General features: G+C 38.4%; 1 pseudogene; it reads left to right on the forward strand.

Annotated features, from left to right (window-relative positions):
- Positions 1-1,606: 1,606 nt before the first annotated feature.
- Positions 1,607-7,735, forward strand: LOC119522478 (annotated as a pseudogene).
- Positions 7,736-17,586: the final 9,851 nt, after the last annotated feature.

Consider the following 17,586-nt stretch of genomic DNA (forward strand, 5'->3'; position numbering starts at 1 on the left):
CAGTGCATTCATTACCAGATAACGGGAATCCATGAGAAGAAACAGGTTGGTGGGGAGCACTGGAGCAGGGAACAAGTTCAGTTTTTACCTACTTCATTTGGGGCACCTCTGGGAGAGCCAGAAGATGTCTAGTAGGTAGCTGAACCTACAGACCTGGTGCTCAGGATAAAGGTCAAGGCTGTCAACATAGGTGGCTCTTAACTTCCATAGATTTGACTTTGAAACCACATGTGTTTTTGTACATTATTCATCAACAGCTCTAACCAATTTTCATATGTCAAATTATGGTGGCACTGCTTGCCAGACAATGGTTTCAAAGAGTTTGGCCTGTATGTTCAGCAGTGTCTATTGGACACATATTGGAATATTGTATTACATTTTCCCTTAAATAATAAATGGCAATACAGAGAAAAGCTAATTAATAATAATAAGAAACATCATTTCAAAGTTAATTGAAACAAACATGGAAATCATTGGATATGCTGTAATGTAGCAAATATTTAGCTTTGATTGGATGCTCATTAAGTTTAAGACATTTATATCTTCAACTGTGTACAAAATGAATAAAATTATAGAACATAAATAAAATTATGAAAATATATTTTTGAAAATTTTGTCTAGAAGGTGAGGTATAGTTGGGGATTTCATATTACTTTTTAGCTCTCTGGCAATCAACTCCCTCCTTCATCCCCAATAACATGTGAGTCTATCATTTGACTCTTATTCATTTGACTTTTGCACATATTTTGAGGATTGCACTCTATAGGAAAACAGAGAGCTACCTGAATAATTTTTGGAGTCATCAGCACCAATATGGTAGTTAAACCCTGACTAGCTATAGCTATTTCCTAAAAGTCCTGGTATTACTGGCAATGTCTTTACCCTGAATTCAGCCAAGTTCCTTGATTGACTGACAAAAATACATGAAGATAATTCATTGCTAAGCATAATCAATGGGAACGGTCCCAGTTTTAAATATCCTACTATTCTAAATTTCTCCACCTATTATTTTTCATTATAAACCACTCAGGATTAAAACGGACAGAAGATTAAGTAAAGCAATAAAGTAAATTAAATCAAAGAGTAAATTAAACCTATCTTGTAAGCCTGCAAAGAGAAGGGAGGGGGAGTCCATGAAGAAAGATTTTCCATAATGATAAAGTCCAGCAACTCCTAATTGGTGAAAATGCATTTTATGTCTTGGTTGTGACTGAAAGTAGCCTAACATGTTAAGTGGCAAAGGAAAAGTAGCAGCCCATAAAAATTCTATTTTAAAATTGAAAACTAAACAATTTGCTTGGCTAAAAGGCAGAATTGTCAGGCACTTGCACTTCTTTGGAAATTAGTCCCAGCAGGTGAACTACTATGTTACTACCTTGGTTTGGGAAAGGTTTTTTTACTATGTGCTGGGAGTCATCGGCTTCATAATCTTGGAATTTAGGTAAAATAATAAACCTGCAAGCTTTACAAACCAAATGAATGCACTTAAAACATAATTGAAATGCTGTTTGTTGAAAGAAACAAATGAGAATGGATGTTTTCATTTTAAATAATACCTGGTCTGCATATATAATGGACTGCTTGCTCTCTAAGCAAACATTTGGTCATGGGTAGGTTGATACAAAAAAAAAAAAAAAGAAGATATTCCTGTCCTATTGAGAACTTTCAAAAGTTGGATTTTATTTCCCCCTTTTTATTGTTAAGCTCACTAAAATATTACAAACAACAAAAAAATTGTAGCCTTTGTCAAGATTATAATTATAGGTGCAGTGTTGAGGTCCATTAGCTAAGACATATGTTAAGACAAACCAAGTCACAGCCTATTGGGAAAGTTTCCTGCTTTTTCTGAAAGGCATTACATAGAGTTGTGCTTCTCAAAATTTCATGTGTAGATTGTTAAACTATAACGGTGGGAGGAGGGGCAAGATGGGGACACAGAGAGTAGTGGAATTTAGACAGTCCCTTGGAACAACTAATAAACAACAGGGAACAACTAGTAATTAATTTGCAATAACTGCTGGGGGACAACCATGACTGTCCACACATTTTACACCAACCTGGATTGGGAGGAATGCCTGACATTGCAGTATAAAATCTGTAAGTAAAAGCTGCGGAACTGTGCCGAGAGCCCCCACCCCCACGGCAGGCCAAACAGCAAAACCTCGCTGTGGTAGAAACTAGCAACACTCTCCTAGTGAGTGAATATAGCTCAGCTGAGCTCCAACTAGGTTTTTTGTTTTTTTTTTTAAATCTTCATTTTATTGAGATATATTCACATACCATGCAGTCATACAAAACGAATCGTACATTTGATTGTTCACAGTACCATTACATAGTTGTACATTCATCACCAAAATCAATCCCTGACACCTTCATTAGCACACACACAAAAATAACAAGAATAATAATTAGACTGAAAAAGAGCAATTAAAGTAAAAAAGAACACTGGGTACCTTTGTCTGTTTGTTTTTTTCCATCCCCCATTTTTCTACTCATTCATCCACAAACTAGACAAAGGGGAGTGTGGTCCTTATGGCTTTCCCAATCCCATTGTCACCCTTCATAAGCTACATTTTTATACAATTGTCTTCAAGATTCATGGGTTCTGGGTTGTAGTTTGATAGTTTCAGGTATCTACCACCAGCTACCCCAATTCTTTAGACCCTAAAAAGGTCCAACTGGGGTTTTAATTAACAAATGTGAACTGCTGAATACAAGCTACAAACCCCCAAAAAGCAGGGAGAAGCTTTTAGTGATGACTGACATTAAAGAAAAATCTGTCCTGGCAGGGGGATCCCAGAAGACCAGATATTACTTCTGGCCAACAAGTGAAAGTGGAGGGCCATGTACTGGTTCCAAAAGGGGAATTTCTGTCCCTTTTTCTCTCTCTCAACCCAAAGGGCTCAAAAGAGAGAGCCACAGCTATTTTCAGTTCACAGCACTCTGACCCAGATAGGGGTGGAGATAACAGAATCAGAGAGACTATTCACATGCAGATTATAACTCCCTAGGGGGTGTATCTTCCCTAAGAGTAAGGAGGTAGGGCCCAGCTTTCCCTTCGGAACCAGACAACAGAGCCATGGGGAAAAAAGCCAAAACAGAACCCAAGCAGGCCACAACTCCTTACACCAGTCAGGAGCAACAGGCTGACAGGCGCCTCCTGCTGGACAGGCTAGGAAAAGCACAGTGGCTAGAGGCCTTGCAGGAAAGGCTGTCAATCTCTAAGACACACCCGCAGGGAGATTTGAAACTGAACATAACCCCACTCTGAGACCTGAACCCATTCTGGTCTGGGAAAATCTGACTGGGATAATCAAGGAAACCAGATGCCTAGACAACAAAAACTACAATCTATACTAGGAAAAACAAAGGTATGGCCCAGTCAAAGTAACAAACTTACACTTAAATCAAGATACAGTTGAGATATTGTTTCACTTTAATGAAACAATCTATTAAAGACTTTCAAAGAGATATGCTAAATCAAATCAAAAACCAAATCAATGAGTTCAAGGAAGATATAACAAAAGAGACGAAGGCTATAAAGAAAACACCAGGCGAACATAAGGTAGAAATTGAAAGTTTGAAAAAACAACTGGCAGAATCTATGGAAATGAAAGGCACAACACAAGAGATGAAAGACACAATGGAAACATACAACTGCAGATCTCAAGAGGCAGAAGAAACACAAGAACTGGAGAACAAGGCACCTGAAAGCCTACACACAAAAGAACAGATAGAGAAAAGAATGGAAAAATATGAGCAATGTCTCCAGGAACTTAAGGACAAAATGAAAATCTGGAATGTACATGTCATTGGTGTCCCTGAAGGAGAAGAGAAGGGAAAAGGGGCAGAAGCAATAATAGAAGAAATAATCAATGAAAATTTCCCATCTCTTATGAAAGACATAAAAGTACAGATCCAAAAAGTGCAGCATACCCCAAACAGAATAGATGTGAATAGACCTATCCCAAAACACTTAATAATCAGATTATCAAATGTCAAAGACAAAGAGAGAATCCTGAAAGCAGCAAGAGAAAAGTGATCCATCACATACAAAGAAAGCTTGATAAGACGATGTGCGGTTTTCTCAGTAGAAACCATGGAGGCAAGAAGGAAGTGGGGTGATATATTTAAGATACTGAATGAGAAAAACCACCAACCAAGAATCCTATATCTGGCAAAACTGTCCTTCAAATATGAGGGAGAGTTTAAAATATTCTCTGACAAACAGACAATGAAAGTTTGTGAACAAGATACCAGCGCTACAGGAAACACTAAAGGGAGTGTTGCAGAGAGATAGGAAAAGACAGGAGTGAGAGGTTTGGAACACAATTTTGGGTGATGGTAGCAAAGCAATGTAAGTACACTGAACAAAGATGACTGTCAGTGTGGTTGAAAGAGGAAGGTTAGGAGCATGTGGGACACCAGAAGGAAAGAGGAAAGATGAAGACTGGGACTGTATAACTCAGTGAAACTGAGAATGCTCAACAATTGTGGTAAAATGTACAAATATGTTTTTAAATGAGGGAGAACAAATGAATGTCAACCTTGCAATGTGTTAAACATAGGGTGGTATTGAGGGGAAAATACAATCTATGCAAACTAGAGACTATAGTTAACCAAAGCATTGTACTGTGCTTCCTTTAATGTAACAAAGGCAACATACCAAAGCTAAATGTATATAAGAGGGGGACATAAGGGAACGGTATTGGACTCTTGGCATTGGTGATGTTATCTGACTCTTTTATTGTTCTTTAGTTTAATTCTATCTTTCCTTTTGTTGCTTCCTAGCTGTCATGTTTGTTCTTTCTTTTTCTCTTTCTTTTTTCTTTTTCTTTTGTCTCTCTACCTTCTTTGGCTCTTCCTCCTTCTTTGTGCAAGAAATGGAGATGTCCTTATATAGATAGTTGTGATGGTGCTGAATACATAAATACGTGACTATACAGGGAACCATCTATTGTTTACTTAGGACGGAAAGTATGGTGTGTGAACAAAACCACTTAAAAATGGGTTGATGAAGAAACCTCGAGGGAACTATATTGAGTGAAATAAGACAGTCACGTTAAGGACAAATATTGCAGGGTCTCACTGATATGAACTAATTATAATATGTAAACTCATAGACATGAAATATAAGTTACCAGGATATAGAATGAGGCTAAACAATGGGGAGCAGTTGCTTATTATGGGCAGAATTTTCAACTAGGGTGAACTTAAGTGTTTGGAAATGGACAGAGATGATGGTAGCACATTGTGAGAATAACTAACAGTGCTGAATGGTGCATGAGTGTGGTGGAAAGGGGAAGCTTAGAGTCATGCATTTTACCAGAAGGAAAGTTGGAAGTTAAGAGATAAGAACATATAAAACAGTGAATCTTGTGGTGGACAATGTCTGTGATTAACTGTACAAATATTAGAAATCTCTTTGATGAACTAGAACAAATGTATGACACTATAACTAGAAGCTATTAATAGAGGGGTATATAGGGAAAAATATACCTATTGCAAACTATGTACTACAGTTAGTAGTATTTTAACATTCTTTCATCATCAGTAACAAATGTACTATACCAATACTATGAGTCAGTAATGGAGGGTGGGTGGTTAGGGGTATGGGAGGATTTGAGTCTCCTTTTTTTGTCTTTATTTCTTTTCTGGAGTAATGAACATGTTCTAAAAATTGGAAAAAAATTAATTGTTTTGATGGATGCACAGCTGTATGATGATACTGTGGGCAATTAATTGTGCACTTTGGATCTTTGGATGATTGTATGGTATGTGAACAATCTCAATAAAATTAAATTTTTAAGAAATTTCATGTGCAGCTGGAGGGGGCTCTGTGCACAGCTGGCTGGCTCTTCTCTCCCACGTCTGGTCCCAAGCAGGCCTCCCTCAGGTCAGTCCTATGTGACCAAATCCAGCGGAGCCTGAGCAGGGTGGTTCCATCCCAGAGCCAGAGGATGGGAGGAAGATTACATTGCAGAGATGGTTTCACCCAAATATCATTGGCGTGGAGGCAGAAAACCTACTGTTGACAAAAGAACCTGCAGATAGCAGTTTTTTGGGCAGAGCCCAGTAAAATAACCCTGGAGACGTCTCTATTTCTGTAAGAAGAAATGGAGCTGTCATGTACATCAAGATTCAGAACACTGATGATTACTATGACCTGTACGGAGGGGAGAAGTTTGCCACTTTGGCTGAGTTGATGCTTTATTATATGGAACATCACCAGCAGTTAAAAGAGAAGAATAGAGATGTTATTTTCCTCAAATATTTTCTGAATTCTGCAGATCCTACCTCTGAAGGGTGGTTTCATGGACATCTTTCTGGGGAAGAAGCAGAGAAATAATTATCTAAGAAAGGAAAACATGGTAACTTTCTTGTACAAGAGAGCCAGAGCCACCCTGGAGATTTTGTTCTCTCTGTCCACACTTGTATGAGAAAGGGAAGAGCAATGACAGCATGTTTAAAGTGACCTACATCATGATTCACTGCCAGGAACTGAAACATGATGTGGGTGGAGGAGAATGGTTTTATTCTTTGACAGATCTCATGGAACAGTACAAGAAGAATCCTGTGGTAGAAGCACGGGCACGGTACTACAGCACAAGCTGACCCTCAACACAGTGTGTATCAATGCTGCTGAAATGAAAGTTGGGTTCGAGAGCTAAGCAAACTAGCTGAGATCACAGATAAAGTCAAACAAGGCTTTTGGGAAGAATTTGAAACACTGCAACAACAGGAGTGCAAACTTCTCTACAACAGAAAAGAAGGTCAGAGGCAAGAAAATAAAAACAAAAATAGATATTAAAACATACTGCCTTTTGATCATACCAGGGTTGTCCTTCAGGATGGTGAGCCCAATGATCCTGTATCAGATTATATCAATGCAAATATTACAATGCCTGAATTTGAAACCAAGTGCAACAATTTAATGCCCAGAATCAGTTACATTAGCACAAAAGGCTGCCTGCAAAACATGGTGAACGACTTCTGGCGGATGGTATTCCAGGAGAACTCACAAGTGATTGTCAAGACAATGAAAAAAATGGAGAGAGCAAGTAAATGTGTCAAATACCTGTCTGACAAATATGCTCTAAAAGAATATGCAGTCACATGTTAGGAACGTCAAAAAAAGTGCCACTCATGACTATACATTAAAAGAACTTAAACTTTGAAAGGTTGGACAAGGGAATATGGAGAGAATGGCCTGGCAACACCATTTTCAGACCTAGCTGGACCATGGAGTGCCCAGTGACCCTGGAAGTGTGCTTGGCTTCCTGGAGGAAGTGCACCATAAGCAGGAGAGAATTGTGGATGCTGGGCCTGTGTTGATTCACTGCAGTGCTGGAATTGGCTGTACCAGAATATTCACTGTGATTGACATCCTTACTGACATCATCAGAGAAAAAGTTGACTGTGACACTGATGTGCCCAAAACCATTCTGGTGGTGTGGTATCAGAGGTTGGGATGGTCTGAACAGAAGCACAGTACCAATTTATCTATATGGCCATCCAGAACTATACTGCGACACTATAGCACAGATCTGAAAAACAGCAGAAAATCAAGAGGAAAGGGCATGAATATACAAACATTAAGTATTCCCTAGTGGACCTGACAAGTAGAGATCGGAGTCCCCTCCTGCCAGCACCATCCTGTGCAGAAATGAGAGAAGATAATGCTCGAGTCTATGAAAACATGGGGCTGATACAGCAGCAGAAAAGTTTCAGATGAGAAGATGCACCAAAACTTCAGCACAGAAATACATATGAATTTTCACCCTTTCCCAAGAAAGATCAATAAAAGATGCAAGAAAGTTTATGTGAAGAATGAATTTGAATTTGGAAGGTTTGAGCTGTGGTTAACTACCTTTCAGTAAACGAAATTTGAAAGCATTTAAAGAGAGCTGCATACTAACTCAACAATCCCTGATTTCCAGTTATTCATTCTCAGATAAGAAGAAATAATCTCTACAATGGAGATGATGTTATATTTTATAGAATTTTGTTTTAAATTGAGGAAGCAGCTAAATTGTCCTCTATATTTTGCAGATGGTGGTGACTCAGATTCTACTTATCAGCATTTGTTCTTTCTCTTTTTATAACCCTAACAAATTAATTTTTTTTCTCCTTTTAGGGGATGATAGGGCACTTGCAAGAGGAGAAGTTATTTGGGAAAATTAAGTAACAACATCTATGAAAGTAGGAACAATTTCATTTACCATCACTTATCCAGCAGTGGATAATTCATTTGTATGGCCTTTTTTTTTTTTTTTAAGCTAAATGATAATTAAGCCAGTGCCCAGACTGTCAGAAGTTGACATTGTAAAATATCATGGAAAAACATCATGGAAAGTTATGAACTAGGATAAGAGGTGTTTTTCCATCTTAGCAGATGACCAATTACCAGTCAGCCTTTTGACTGACAATGTTGTGGTGGAAAAACATTTGTCACATTCTTTGTGCTGGAGTAATTGTCTTGTATTTAGGAAAAAGGCACCTATGGGTAACCAGTGCTTTGGTTATCAATTTTTTCTAGCAAACCAACCTAAAATGTAGTGGCTTAAAACAACATCTCTTTTTTTTCCTCATCATTCTTCAGTCTGGGCTGGGCTCAGCTGAGCTGTTCTTTCGCTAGTCTTGATGGTGGTCACTCATGGAGTCGGAAGGTTGACTGAAACATTGGGACAGCTTGGCTTGTCTCTCTCTGCATGTAGTCCTCAGGGTCTGTCCTTTTCCTTGTGGCTTCTCCAGCAAGATAGCTGGACTCTTACATGTTAGCTCAGAGCTCCCAAGAGCACAAAAGCCTAAATGACCAGGCCTTCTTAAGACTTAGACCTAGAACTGTCACAACATCACTTTTACTGCACTTTACTGATGAAAGCAAATCCCAGTTCCAGCCCAGGTTGAAGAAGGCCACTACACACGGCATGAGTATCAGGAGGCGCGGGTCATTTGGGGCCACCAGACAAGATTGCCTCTACCACTGCCATGGAAAATCAACCATCACTAGCAAAAGTAGAAGCTGCTAGTGATGTTAGAAAGCTCAAGCTGATTAAGCTGGTGTAAACCAGAAGTCTGACTGAGACATAGAGGGCTTTTAAGAAGCTCCCTGAACCAGTTCTGCTAGCTCTGACCATATTTTCTGAACCATCACTTGGGAAACCAGTCTCATAATGATAGATGTGTTAGGTGGAAAGAACATTTGCAAGTAGAACTACTCCATTGCCACAGAATTGGTAGAGTGAGGAGAACATGATGGCTTCTTAATGCCAATGACATGTAGTAGGCTGGAGTGAAAAGGGACAGTCCTAACAAGGCCTTAACCTTTAATTGGCACTAGCTCATTTTTGTTTTAACCAAGCAGTAATATCTACTAACCTTCTACCTGAAGTGACTTTCCCAAAGAATCTCTCTTTGCCCTGTGTGTTGAGTCGTCATTCAGTGAGTGTATGTCAATTAAAGTACTATTGGTTGTCTTAGTTAAGATAATAAAATGCTATGACAACTTTGCCCTTAAGTCATGATCTCCTTACTCAGATTCTTCTTGCTTTGACTCCTGAAAGGAGGGACTAGGTCCAGCCCTGATAGTAATTCCTTTCTGAACTCCCTTGAAACTCGGAGATAGTTTGGGCAGAACCGTGCTGCCATTTTCGTAGCCAAAATGTTGTTGTTGAACTTAGAATTGCTTTGGAATATAGGTGTGGCCTGAAGGTAATTACCTTCTTAGGGGAATGTAAATGATTACTGTCTTCTTGTCAAGCCTGTAAAGAAATTTCAGTTCAGTGATTGCAGAAAGGATCTTGTGAAATCCTGTTCTTTATATTGAATTGTCACATTGAGTAGTTCTCCATTTTGCCTCGATTTTTGTGGTGACGTTTGTACTCTAGAATTTGGGGGCAAAGTCTTTCACCAGCATAGAAGGGTTTGATTGTACAAATATATATGCTACATTAATCTCTCTGCCTGTAGTTTAAGATCAGTTGTTTTTGCACTTGCAACTCAAATGCATGAGTTTAACTAGCTTTGTTTGTTATAGGACATTGATTTTAATTTAGGTTTCCCTCCACTAAGTAAACAAATGATCATGTTGTTATATAAACTTATGCCAAAACAGGGTTTATAATAGCCCCCAGTTTGCTAAAATTTGTACAGTGTATTCGGTAAAAGGTGATTCCAAGTCTGATGAGGTGACTTTCCATAGGATGGGATTAGGCAGAGGGGCTGTGAAGATAGGGGTGGGTGCTTCCAGGGGAGGATTTTTTTTTTAAATCATGGAAATGAAAGTTCCAAGGAGGTGGTTTTTGAGAAAGTAAAAAGGCCCAGGGCCAGAGAAGTCAGTAATAGGTGAATCAGCTTACCTGGAAAATAGGTGTAATAAGTATAAGTACATGGCAGCCAGGGAGTACTTCTGGGTTGTTGGTAGACTCTACATTTGCACAACATCCTGTAATTGTCTGAGTATTTGGTGAAGAAACGATCTGGCACATGGTATTGGGGTTAAAAAAACAGCCAAATTTCAGTGTCTTCATAGTTTATTTAAGAAAATAAGAAGACATCTCATATCTAGTATGATGTCCTCTTGAAAATTATGGTCATCTCTCTCACTGAATCAATGACTTCAAATGTGGCTAATTGGGAATGAGAAAATAAATGTGTGAATATCTTGGTGCCTCTGCATTCTTAGAGTCCAGTTGCTTTGGTACAAGCCAAAAAAGTTGTTAAGATTATTCTTAAGGTTTATTATACTGGGAATTTTAAGAACTAGCTTAACATCCTGGGTTTTTTCTAGTTCAGGGGAATGTGGAAAGGGTTGCAGTAGTGAAGTGTTTTGTTGTAGATTATTAATCCATAAGGGGAACTTAGACTGTAGAATTAGTACAAACCTGGTACATTTTTTTGTTTTCTGTATGTTGTTGGGAGAATAAATATAGCAAGCACATGGGTTCCCTGATCCCAACACACATTTATTAGGCTCTGTAATCCCTTTATTAATTTTGTTTAAATACTTTTCCCTCTGCCTCTTAATAAATTCCAAAATATAGCTTATTATATCTTCCATCACTAAAAATATTGCTCCTTTTTCACCACAGGCATTTCACATAAGGCAAAAATATTAAACAATTGGTTTTAGTGTGTTCCATAACTTTGCTGTATATCAAAACTAATTCATACAAGTTTTCCTTTTAAACATCGAAACATGTAATTAATAAATTGCCTGTTGATTTATGACCTAATTGTGATTATTTTATTAATAAAAGCTAATGAAAAAGGATCCTGTATCAAGGTGATTAGACCTACCTTTAATTTTCCTGCAATATATGAAGAAATATTGTACCAGAGTATTAAAATATGTGATATTTTATTGATAAATCTATTCTTTAAAAGGAATACATGAATGAAACTCTTCATTTTTTTACATCAGTGTCTATGTAGGAAAGGATTGTCTTTCCCAAAGAAAGGTTTTTCTCCAGCTTTGGGAGGTAACCTCTAAGCAATTGGCATGTCCTGTGTACCCAATACAGGTAAACCTGATAAGGGTGCCTTGTTTACCTGGGGGCCTTGGGCCATGCCAGATTGCCTATGCCAATAATGTGATTTATGGTGGAAGCCTTGGGTCTCATGGTATCAGTTCAACCTCTGGAGGGGCTGGAGACTAAAGTAAGCCATGTGGTAAGTCAGCCCTGTCTATGTGACTGATCCCCAACAAAACTCTGGACACTAAGGCTCAGGAGAGCTATCCTGGTTGTCAATATTTCATGCATATTGTCACACATCATTGCTGTGAAAATAGGTGTTATCCACAAGATACTACTGGAAGAGGATAACAGGAAGCTTGCACCTTGATTCCTGTACCTTGCCCTATGCTGATCTTTCCTTTGCTGATTTTAATCTATATCCGTTTGCCATAATAAACATAAACCATGGGTCAAAAAAAAGGAATACATTTTAGGATGTCATCTTTTTTATGTGAATCATGTAAAAGTTGACAATACACACTGTTTATTATACATTTAGTGTTTCAAGAGTTTCATTTAATTGCCTTTTTGCTCACATGTATGATGTAGTCTATTTACAGTTGTTTTAAAAATGATATTAGGGTGATGAATGTACCACTATGTAATCGTACTGTAAACAATCGAAAGTACGATTTGTTTTGTATGACTGCGTGGTATGTGAATATATCTCAATAAAATGAAGATTAAAAAAAAAAAAAAAAGAAGGGAAAGTTAAAAAAAAAAAAGAAGAAAAACAAGGAAAAAAAGATGTAGTGCCCCCTTGAGGAGCCTGTGGAGAATGCAGGGGTATTGGCCTACCCCACCTCGATGGTTGCTAACATGACCACAGACATAGGGGACTAGTGGTTTGATGGGTTGAGCTCTCTACCATAGGTTTTACCCTTGGGAAGATGGTTGCTGCAAAGGAGAGGCTAGGCCTCCCTATGGTTGTGCCTAAGAGCCTCCTCCCGAATGCCTCTTTGTTGCTCAGATGTGGCCCTGTCTCTCTGGCTAAGCCAACTTGAAAGGTGAAATCACTGCCCTCCCCCCTACGTGGGATCAGACAGCCAGGGGAATGAATCTCCCTGGCAACGTGGAATATGACTCCCGGGGAGGAATGCAGACCTGGCATCGTGGGACAGAGAACATCTTCTTGACCAAAAGGGGGATGTGAAAGGAAATGAAATAAGCTTCAGTAGCAGAGAGATTCCAAAAGGAGCCGAGAGGTCACTCTGGTGGGCACTCTTACGCACACTTTAGACAACCCTTTTTAGGTTCTAAAGAATTGGGATAGCTGGTGGTGGATAAAAAAAAAAAAAAAAAATAGGATAGTCAGGGAATGCTGTTCCAAGAGGATAATATTTTGGGGGAAGAGTATTTTATGCAGAAGGGAAGGCCATCTCAAGTCCTGAGGCAGGAGTGTGCTTGGCATGTTCAGGCAGCAACTGGGAAGCCAGTGGCCACAGTGAGGTAAGCTAGGGGAAGAGAGTAGTAGGAGATGAATTGGGTAAGACAGATAAAGCATAGCACCTTTTTAGGCCTTACTAAGGACTTAGGTGTTTGTGTTTAATATCGGGAGCTGCTGAAGAGTTTGGGCAGAGAGGATTAACAAGATCAGATTTAGGCTTTAAAGGCTGCTAGTGTCTTTGAGAATAGACAGTAGGGAGCAAAGATAGAAAGATGGAGCTCAGTCAGAAGGCCAGTGAAATAATCTAGGCAAGAGATGGTGGTGACAAAGTGGTAGTAGTAGAGGGGATGAGAAATGGCAGGATTCTGGATATATGTTTGAAGGCACTGCCACTGCAATTTCCTGATGGATTGGACCTGGGATATGAGAACAAGAAAGGAGTCATAAATAATACTAAGATTTCTGGCCTCAGCACCTGAAAAGATGGAATTGCCATTAACTGAGGTGGGAAATTCTGTAGGAGGAGCATATTGGAGGGAAAGAATGAGGAGTGCTTATGCATATTAAGTTCCAGTAGTGTTATTAATGGTTTATAATTCTTATAGTCTGAAGCCCAATACAGTGCTTAATATATAATAGATGCTCACTCAAATTATTGGTTTTGTAAATCTTAAATTTTAATGAGTCTCACAAAGTAAAGTATAAATGTATGGCATTTGTCTATTTTTGGCCTAATAGGATTTAAGATTTGGCTATAGTGTCTGCTTAATACTCTCTTTAACTTGATCATTGATGGTACAAAAGTTCTGGTTACCTGTGTGTTTTTGTTCCCTTGATATTTTAAAACAAAGGGGAAATTCTTCTATTTAAAAAGAATGAAATATATTTGACCTTTCTGATAATTTTTAAACATAATCACAAAAAATTATAATGTATTACCACCATTACTAATAAGAAACACTTATTAGTGTAGATCATGTATTTAGTATAGAACCTAATAAATATTATGTTCTGAAATAGTCTAAAAAAAAAAAAGTGCTATGCTAACATCACAATAAACATTTGAAAGCAAAAAAAAAATGATATTAAAAGAATAGTTTATGTAGAGAAATGTTAGTGGATGTTAATTGTCTTCCCACCTGCATGTATGGGTGTTAGTTCAACTACTTTGCAAGTTACAAAACTGTGTTATCAGAATAAAAGTGTATTTGTAAACTGCCTGGGAACCAAAAGTTAGGAATGAAACCATTTTCTTGTTTTAAAAATGTTTCATGTGCAAATGAATCACTCAGAGAAGAGATCTTGTTAAAATGAGGATTCTGATTCTGTAGGTCTGGGGTGGGGCCCGCGATTCAGATTTCCTTCATGCTCCTAAATAATGCTGATGCTGTTGGTCCATGTACAACACTTGGAGTATCAATTCTACATTTACGCATTCAGGAATGCATCCCTCTATCTAAAGATTTATTTGGAGAGTGTTCATCTTTGTTAAGGAAAGAAAGGAACGGGGAACTACTGTTCATTGAGTACATTGTTATGTGCCAGGAGCTGTGTTGTGTACTTTTATTTAATTCTGACAAGTACCCTACAAGGTGGGTGGTAGTTCCCCACTATACCAGTGAGAAAAAAAAGGCTAAGAGAGATGATGTACTTGTCTAAGGTTAAAGCTCTTTCCACTGTGCCAGTCTGTCCCTAAGGTTCCAATATTATAACTCAAGCCAAAGGGGCCATCAAATTCATCTCTCTCTCGATATGATTTCTAAGAGTCTCTAAAGAAACATAATTCAAGTCAAAATGTTTTACCGCATTTCATCAAATGTATAGAGCCCCATGACAGCGTAGTTTGTCCCTTCATTGTGCTGAATACTCTACCAGTCATTTTGTGCCCCTGCAAATGCAATAATTATACCCAGGAACAGCTTGATGTCTCATCCTTAGACAGAAAAGCAGGTGTTAGTATTGTCCCCTGACTCTATTGTGTGTGTCTAAGTCACTCATTTCTGGTCAGGCCTCCTGGATATGAAAACAAAGCCAATCCACCAGTTGTTTGATCAGAATGATGCCAAGAAAACAGTTTATTTTTACCATTGAACTATCTTTCCATTGAAGCTGAGTCAAGAGAACAAGGAAATGCTATGCATGAAACACTTAAAAAAGGCATTCAAAGAAAACACATTCTTGATTGGTCGTGGATCTAATATGGCCCAAATTTTAGCAGCAAACAATTTTCCTTTAAAAGGGAAAAGGGGGTAGAAGACAGAAGGCAGATGCTACACCCAACATTCTGAAGCAACTTAGGTTCTGCTGGCTCCTGAAAGCAGATCTCACTCTGCCTGGAAGTAAGGGAACTGATCAGAGGTAAACAGTGCAATCAAATTATTCCATCAAATTCAGCTCACCAGGCAATTTTGTTGGGCACCTTCTGCATGCACTGTTTTGGGTGCTGGGGAGTTTGAAAAGAATAACACTCAAGCCCTGTTCTCAAGGTCCACATGCCAAGTACACAAATTACTATAAGGGCAGGTCTATTAAGGTAAGAGCCAGAAAGCAAGTTCCATGCAAACGGCATCAGAATTCAGGGAAGAGAAATCATATCCTGTTGTGAGGATCAGGAAAGGCTTCATGGAGAAAGTGGTATTTGAGGTGAGCCTTGCAGGATGGATAGAATTTCCATATGTAGCCCTGAAAAAGAGGGGCACCAAAGGGCAGAAGCAGCATAAGCAAATAAAGGCATGAAAATGGAAAAGTTTAGAATATATTCAGGGCTCTCTGGTTTGGCTGGAATGTAGGGAATGTCTACTACATAAATGGATAAAAGGGGGAAACGAGAACAGACAAGAGGCTAGAGACCAAACTGTAAAAGACTTCAAATAGCTCATTTCACTAGGGATGCTAGTATTACTAAAGAGCAATGTGACAATTTATATGAATCTTAAATTATACCCACATAAATTCTCCATGAAAATACCATACAGTTTTGATATAAAGCAGGAAATAGGTTCTATCAATGCTGTATATAAAAACTGAAAAATTCGGTATCACCCTATCAGTTATTAAGGCATACAACAAAGCTAGACTGATAAGAACAGTGTGGTACTCACCCAGAAAACAGACCAATGGATCAGGATTGAGCACTCAGAAACATACACAAACACATTGTTTCAGTTATGGATTGCTGAGTAATAAACTACCCTTGCTTCCCTTAGTGTGTGCTGCATAGACTAACCAGTGATCACATTAAAACTATGTCATACTCAACATCATTAGCCATTAGCAAAATGCAAATCAAAATCATGATGAGATATCATTTCACACCCAGTAGAATGGCTATTATCACAAAGACAGAAAATAACAAGTGTTGTTGAGATTGTAGAGAAATAGGAACCCTCGTACATTGTGGGAATGTAAAACTGTGCAGCTGCTTTGGAAAACAGTTTGGCGGTTCTTCAGTAACATAATTATAGAATTGCCATATGACCTGACAATTCCACTTCTTTGCATATATCCCAAAGAATTAAAATCAGGGACTCAGATATTTGTACACCAATATTCATAGCAGCATTATTTACAATAGCCAAAAGGTGGAAGCAAATCAAGCATCTATCAAAAGATGACTGGATAAACAAAATGTGGTACATTTATACAATGGACTGTTCAGCCATAAAATGGAATGAAGTTCTGATACATGCTACAATATGGATGACACTTGAAGGCATCGTGTTGACTGAAACAAACCAGATGCAAAAAGCCAAATGTTGCATGATTTCACTTGTATGAGATACTAGAATAGGCAAATTCATAGAGACAGAAAGGAGATTACAGGTTAACAAGGGTGCATAGGAGGGGGAATGGGGAGTTAATTCTTTTTTTAATTCAATTTTATTGAGATATATTCACATACCATACAATCACCCACATGTACAATCAATTGTTCATAGTGCCATCATATAGTTGTGCATTCATCACCACAATGAATTTTTGACCATTTTCATTACCACACACAAAAAGAATACAGATAAAAGTTAATGCAAAAAAGAACACCCAAAACATCCCATACCCCCGTATCTCTCTATTATTCATTTACTTTTTGTCCTCATTTTTCTATTCTTCTGTCCATACACTGTTAAAGGGAGTGAGAACCACAAAGTTTTCACAATCACACAGTCATACAGCATAAGCTATATTGTTATACAATCATCTTCAAGAAGAAAGGCTACTGGGTTGCAGTTCAACAGTTTCAGGTATTTCCTTCCAGCTATTCCAATACAATAGATACTAAAAAGGGATATCTATATCATGCATAAAAATAACCTCCAGAATGACCTCTTGACTCCATTTGCGATCTCTCAGTCACTGAAATTTTATTTTGTTTCCTTCCTCTTTCACCTTTTGGTCCAAGAAGGTTTTCTCAATCCCATGATGCCAGGGCCAAGCTCATCCACATGAGTAATGTCCAATGTTGCCAGGGAGATTTACACCCCTAGGAGTCATGTCCCACATAGTGGGGAGGGCAGTGAATTTACCTGCAGAGTTGGCTTAGAAAGAGAGGCCACATCTGAGCAACAAAAGAGGTACTCTGAGGGTGACTCAGGCATAATTGTAAGTAGGCTTAGCCTCTCCTTTGCTGGAATAGGTTTCATAAGGGCCAGCCCCAAGATCAAGGGATTGGCCTGTTAAATT

This window comes from Choloepus didactylus, chromosome X (assembly GCF_015220235.1).
Source record: "Choloepus didactylus isolate mChoDid1 chromosome X, mChoDid1.pri, whole genome shotgun sequence".
NCBI classification, from domain to species: Eukaryota; Metazoa; Chordata; class Mammalia; order Pilosa; family Megalonychidae; genus Choloepus; species Choloepus didactylus.